This window comes from Salmo salar, chromosome ssa04 (genome assembly GCF_905237065.1).
Source record: "Salmo salar chromosome ssa04, Ssal_v3.1, whole genome shotgun sequence".
NCBI classification, from domain to species: Eukaryota; Metazoa; Chordata; class Actinopteri; order Salmoniformes; family Salmonidae; genus Salmo; species Salmo salar.
The window spans coordinates 14,019,533-14,026,888 of NC_059445.1; positions in this window are offsets into that span (position 1 = coordinate 14,019,533).

Below are 7,356 nucleotides of genomic sequence, written 5' to 3' on the forward strand. Positions count from 1 at the left end.
GAGCAGCAACCCTCCTAGTCTCGGCCACTTCCTTTACCTTGTCCTCACCAAGCATTCCGATATAGATTAGCTGGAAATCTTTCCTGCTCTGCCAGGATAATCCCTTGACCGTGTATTAGGAATGATTTAGGCACACTGTATTCCGGCCAGAGCAGGACATGGCTGGACCTTAGTTTTCATTGCACCCCCCATGATTTGGGTGTTCCGATTGTTTTACATTGTTGAGGGAGGGGGGTCTTTTGTCGTTGAAGAGGGGGGCAAGAAAGTGGGCAATGTATGTTTCTTATACTGTGGAAACAGAGTTCAAAGTCATCGTGTGGCCGTGAGTAGATGAATTAGAGTCACTGTTAAAGGGCAGAGTCGGAGCCCTCGGAGGAGAGTGTGTGTGTGAGTGTGTGAGTGTGTGGTTTGAAACCAAGGGGTCCTGGAGTGAAGTTATTAAGAGGTTTGAAGTCTGAGGGGTATTTCCACATTTTTCAGCTACACCGACCGACGTTACCCACCGCAAAGCTGGTTTACGTTCATCAGTCAGGATTGTTAGTAATATGAATGAGGATTTCAACAAAAGAGCGCTGCACACCCTAGTGTGGGAGATGAAATATCTGTACATGGACGTGTTCCAGTGGAGACAGTGTTACATACACTCTTAGACAGTAAGGCTCCAAAAGGGTTCTTCAACTGTCCCATTAGAGTACCCTTTTTGGTGCCAGGTAGAAATACCCTTTTGGATTCCAGGTAGAACCCTCTGTGGAAAGAGTTCTACATAGAACACAAAAGGGGTCCTTCTACCTGGAACCAAAAAGGGTTCTTCAAAAGGTTCTTCAATGGGGACGGCCGAAAACCCTTTTAGGTGTTTAGACAGTGTGTATAGACAGTGATACATATGGAAAATCCAATATAGATGTGAGCTAGAGGATATAGGCATGATGTCCACAGTCGTTTCTCACAGCCCTCTGTCAGGTTCTATATACTGATCTGAGACTCTACAGTGCATTCGGAAAGTATTCTGACCCCTTGACGGTTTCCACATTTTGTTACATTAGACTTATTTTAAAATGCATTAAATATTTTTTTTTCCTCATCAATCTACAAACAATACCCCATAATGACAAAACGAAAACAGACCCTTTGCTATGAGACTCGAAATTGTTTCCATTGATCATCCTTGAGATGTTCCTACCACCTGATTGCAGTCCACCTGCGGTAAATTCAATTGACTGGACATGATTTGGAAAGGTACACACCTGTCTATATAAGGTCCCACAGTTGACATTGCATGTCAGAGCAAAAACCAAAGCCATGAGGTTGAAGGAAGTGTCTGTAGAGCTCCGAGACAAGATTTTGTCGAGGCACAGATCTGGGGAAGGGTACCAAAACATTTCTGCAGCATTGAAGGTCCCTAAGAACACAGTGGCATCCATCATTCTTAAATGGAAGAAGTTTGGAACCACCAAGACTCTACCTAGAGCTGGCCGCCCAGCCAAACTGAACAATCGGGGGAGAAGGGCGTAGGTCAGGGAGGTGACCAAGAACCCGATGGTCACTCTGACAGAGCTCTAGAGTTCCTCTGTGGAGATGGGAGAACCTTCCAGAAGAACAACCATCTCTGCAGCACCACCAATCGGGCCTTTATGGTAGTAGCAAGACGGAAGCCACTCCTCAGTAAGGCACATGATAGCCCACTTGGAGTTTGCCAAAAGGCACCTAAAGGACTCTCGATTCATGAGAAACAAGATACTCTTTTGCCTGAATGCTAAGCATCACATCTGGAGGAAACCTGGCACCATCCCTACGGTGAAGCATGGTGGTGGCAGCATCATGCTGTGGGGATGTTTTTCAGCAGCAGGGACTGAGAGACTAGTCAGGATCAAGGGAAAAGATGAACTGAGCAAAGTACAGAGAGATCCTTGATGAAAACCTGCTCCAGAGCACTCAGGACCTCAGACTGGGGCGAAGGTTCACCTTTCAACAGGACAACGACCCTAAGCTCACAGCCAAGACAACGCAGGAGTGGCTTCGGGACAAGTCTCTGAATGTCCTTGTTTGGCCCAGCCAGAGCCAGAACTTGAACCCGATCGAACATCAAAATCAAAATAGATGTGCAGCGACGCTCCCCATCCAACCTGACAGAGCTTGAGAGGTGTGTGTAGATTGATGAGGGGGAAAATGATTTAATCCATTTTAGAATAAGGCTGTAACCTAACAAAATGTGGACAAAGTCAAGGGGTCTGAATACTTTCTGAACCTGTGAAAGAGTGTCACACTAGGCTGTGTAATAGAACTGTATATCACGCCTGCTCTACTGCAGAGCTAGTGTATGTGTGTGTGTGTGTGTGTGTGTGTGTGTGTGTGTGTGTGTGTGTGTGTGTGTGTGTGTGCGAGCTAAAATCAGGAGCAAATGGTCCTCTAACAAGATTTCTCATTTTATGACATGATCTGAAGCTGTGCCGGAGCTCCCTGGAGTGGGCCAGGTCAGCATGTATCATTTTAATTATTCATTCATGGAAACACACCGTGACTGTGTTGTATTACTCAGAGTGACTGTCTGGGTGTCGAAGCAGTGGCAGTCCCAGGCTGAGTCCCAAATGGCACCCTGTTGCGTATCTAGTACACTACTTTTGATAGGGCTTTGGTCAGAAGTAGTGCACTATATAGAGAATAGGGTGCCATTTGAGACGCCAACCCAGTCCCACACCGGGTACATAATACAGCATTAGACATGGAAAATCCCTTCCGGATGGGCCAGGCCGAGGGGAGAAAAGACGGGCTTATTTCACCTAAAGTGAATAGGACAGTATGGGTAAGACAGGGGTTTTAGTGGTTTAGCAGTTCAGTGCCTGTGTTTGAAAGCATGCTCTTTCAGCAACGTGGGTGGCAAGGTTTCTTCTTACTACCATCTCTCCCCAGTATTGTAGTTGGCTCTTTGCACTTGTCAGAGCCATTGCTCACTTGCTCGGAAAATGTTAATATTGTTTTATAATGAAAGCCGAGAGGGACGTTGTTGAATTCCCCCACACACACAGCACAGCCCGCAGGACCGGAGAGCTTGTTGTCATCGCAGATGTCCAAATTCAATTAGCATATTTATTGTTTTCCTATTTTTTTTCAGAAGAGGGCATTCTCTCTACGCAGACGGTCCCAGTGCTGTGTTCCCGTAGCTACTCCATGTGAAAACACACTGTGTCACGTAAACACAGGACGGAGAACAACAAGCACAAGCAAAGAGAAACTTTCCACTCCTTCCCGATCCTCCTCTCTCTCTCTCTCTCTCTCTCTCTCTCTCTCTCCCCACTCCTTGTTGTCCTTTATTTGTAGTCTAACACTTGGCATTAAATCTTATTATTTTTTGGTAAATAAACCTGTTTCTAGTAGGAATTACACACAACTTAGTGTGAGGTCCTTTTCATAAAGGGGGTCTGGAACCTTTCATCTAAAAGGTTTTCTATTTGTGCTGCTTTGAAAGAGAGAAATCAGGTTTTCTCGCGCTTCTGGGGGTGAGTTTGGGATTCTGTCTGGGCATTGTGGTGAGAGTTATTCCAAGAGGCTGCATTTGTTCCTTATTTTCCCCCCTTTGTTCTCAGCTATGCTGTAAGTAGTTCCAGGTCCCCCCCCCCACACACACACACACACACACACACACATATACCCTCATCTGTGTGTGCATCTGTGTGCATGTGAGGGCAACGCGACATGACACCTGCTGTTGGGATGAATGGGGTCAGCGGCAGGGCCCATCCAGCAGCTGCCTCTTCCCACTGCAGCCACAGACACTCACAGTGCCAGATAGAGCCCTGTTAGTACAGCCACAACCAGAACCACTGGGACTGGGGCCCATATAGTGCACAACACAGCGCCCCCTACCACCACCCACTGTCACTGCAACCTCAGGGAGAGCAGACAGTGCAGGAATGGGACATGTCATTATGCTGTCACTACAGAAAGGGTTAGGGATTAGAGAGGTGCTGAGAAACAAGACATCTGTTTTTTTGGTCTGACCTGTCTGTGCTCTCTTTCTATGTGTGTGTGTGTGTGTGTGTGTGTGTGTGTGTGTGTGTGTGTGTGTGTGGAGCAGTGGTGGAAAAAGTACTGAATTGTCATACAAATATACCTTAATAGAAAATGACTCAAGTAAAAGTGAAAGTCACCCAGTAAAATACTACTTGAGTAAAAGTCTTAAAGTATTTGGTTTTAAAAGTAAGTATCAAAGTGAATGTAGATGCAAAAAAATACTTAAGTATAAAAAGTAAAAGTACAAATCATTTTAAATTCCTTAATTACTCATTAAGCAAACCAGACGGCACTATTTTCTTGTTTTTTTAATTTACGTATAGACAGGGTCACACTCAGACATCATTTACAAACAAAGCATTCGTGTTTACTGAGTCCGCCAGATCAGAGGCAGTAGGGATGACCAGGGATGTTCTCTTGATAAGTGTGTGAATTGGACCATTTTCTGTCCTGCTAAGCATTCAAAATATAATGAGTACTTTTGGGTGTCAGGGAAAATGTATAGAGTAAAAAGTACATACTTTTCTTTAGGAATGTAGTGAAGTAAAAGTAAAAGTTGTCAAAAATATAAATATTAAAGTAAAGTACAGATATTTTCCACCTCTGATGTAGAGTTTGTGGCAGCTTGTTTTACCCTGATTTCCTGCCATGATGGGTCATGAAGTAGGCATGACCATGTTAGTACTGTAAGTCAGAAGTATTATTGTGGCCCAATATGGATTCAAAGGCAATTTTCTCTCTGGAATCCAAAATCATGAAACGTCTACAATCCCGATTGACTTCCATTCCCATGTGAAGGGCAAGTGGAGCCACAATACATTACAGAGCCCACACAACAATAATAATTACAACACACTTTATTGGTTGGTCCCCATTCAACAATTATACCATTATTCCAGACATTTTACATCATCAAACAGACGATCTCTCAAAGTGCCTTAATTAATTAACACGACTCAACAAATACATGCATTTCAACAGCTTTCGGTTATGTAGCCTATCTATGATCCCATCTATAGAGAAGTCAGGGAGATGCTGCCATCAATGATCCCATCTATGGAAAAGTCAGGGAGATGCTGCCGTTTATGATCCATCTATGGAGAAGTCAGGGTGATGCTGCTGTCTATGATCCATCTATGGAGAAGTCAGGGTGATGCTGCTATCTATGATCCCATCTATGGAGAAGTCAGGGTGATACTGCTATCTATGATCCCATCTATGGAGAAGTCAGGGTGATACTGCTATCTATGATCCCATCTATGGAGAAGTCAAGGAGATGCTGCTATCTATGATCCCATCTATGGAGAAGTCAGGGTGATGCTGCTCTCTATGATCCCATCTATGGAGAAGTCAGGGTGATGCTGCTCTCTATGATCCCATCTATGGAGAAGTCAGGGTGATACTGCTATCTATGATCCCATCTATGGAGAAGTCAGGGTGATACTGCTATCTATGATCCCATCTATGGAGAAGTCAGGGTGATGCTGCTGTTTATGATCCATCTATGGAGAAGTCAGGGTGATACTGCTGTTTATGATCCATCTATGGAGAAGTCAGGGTGATACTGCTATCTATGATCCCATCTATGGAGAAGTCAGGGTGATGCTGCTATCTATGATCCCATCTATGGAGAAGTCAAGGAGATGCTGCTATCTATGATCCCATCTATGGAGAAGTCAGGGTGATGCTGCTCTCTATGATCCCATCTATGGAGAAGTCAGGGTGATGCTGCTCTCTATGATCCCATCTATGGAGAAGTCAGGGTGATGCTGCTCTCTATGATCCCATCTATGGAGAAGTCAGGGTGATACTGCTATCTATGATCCCATCTATGGAGAAGTCAGGGTGATACTGCTGTTTATGATCCATCTATGGAGAAGTCAGGGTGATACTGCTGTTTATGATCCATCTATGGAGAAGTCAGGGTGATGCTGCTGTTTATGATCCCATCTATGGAGAAGTCAGGGTGATACTGCTATCTATGATCCCATCTATGGAGAAGTCAGGGTGATACTGCTGTTTATGATCCCATCTATGGAGAAGTCAGGGTGATACTGCTATCTATGATCCCATCTATGGAGAAGTCAGGGTGATGCTGCTATCTATGATCCCATCTATGGAGAAGTCAGGGTGATACTGCTATCTATGATCCCATCTATGGAGAAGTCAGGGTGATACTGCTGTTTATGATCCATCTATGGAGAAGTCAGGGTGATACTGCTATCTATGATCCATCTATGGAGAAGTCAGGGTGATGCTGCTCTCTATGATCCCATCTATGGAGAAGTCAGGGTGATACTGCTGTTTATGATCCATCTATGGAGAAGTCAGGGTGATACTGCTGTCTATGATCCCATCTATGGAGAAGTCAGGGTGATGCTGCTATCTATGATCCCATCTATGGAGAAGTCAAGGTGATGCTGCTATCTATGATCCCATCTATGGAGAAGTCAGGGTGATACTGCTATCTATGATCCCATCTATGGAGAAGTCAGGGTGATACTGCTATCTATGATCCCATCTATGGAGAAGTCAGGGTGATACTGCTATCTATGATCCCATCTATGGAGAAGTCAGGGTGATACTGCTGTTTATGATCCCATCTATGGAGAAGTCAGGGTGATGCTGCTGTTTATGATCCCATCTATGGAGAAGTCAGGGTGATACTGCTATCTATGATCCCATCTATGGAGAAGTCAGGGTGATACTGCTATCTATGATCCCATCTATGGAGAAGTCAGGGTGATACTGCTATCTATGATCCCATCTATGGAGAAGTCAGGGTGATGCTGCTATCTATGATCCCATCTATGGAGAAGTCAGGGTGATGCTGCTGTTTATGATCCCATCTATGGAGAAGTCAGGGTGATACTGCTGTCTATGATCCCATCTATGGAGAAGTCAGGGTGATGCTGCTGTTTATGATCCATCTATGGAGAAGTCAGGGTGATGCTGCTATCTATGATCCCATCTATGGAGAAGTCAGGGTGATGCTGCTCTCTATGATCCCATCTATGGAGAAGTCAGGGTGATACTGCTGTCTATGATCCCATCTATGGAGAAGTCAGGGTGATGCTGCTATCTATGATCCCATCTATGGAGAAGTCAGGGTGATACTGCTGTTTATGATCCATCTATGGAGAAGTCAGGGTGATACTGCTGTTTATGATCCATCTATGGAGAAGTCAGGGTGATACTGCTGTTTATGATCCATCTATGGAGAAGTCAGGGTGATGCTGCTATCTATGATCCCATCTATGGAGAAGTCAGGGTGATACTGCTATCTATGATCCCATCTATGGAGAAGTCAAGGAGATGCTGCTATCTATGATCCCATCTATGGAGAAG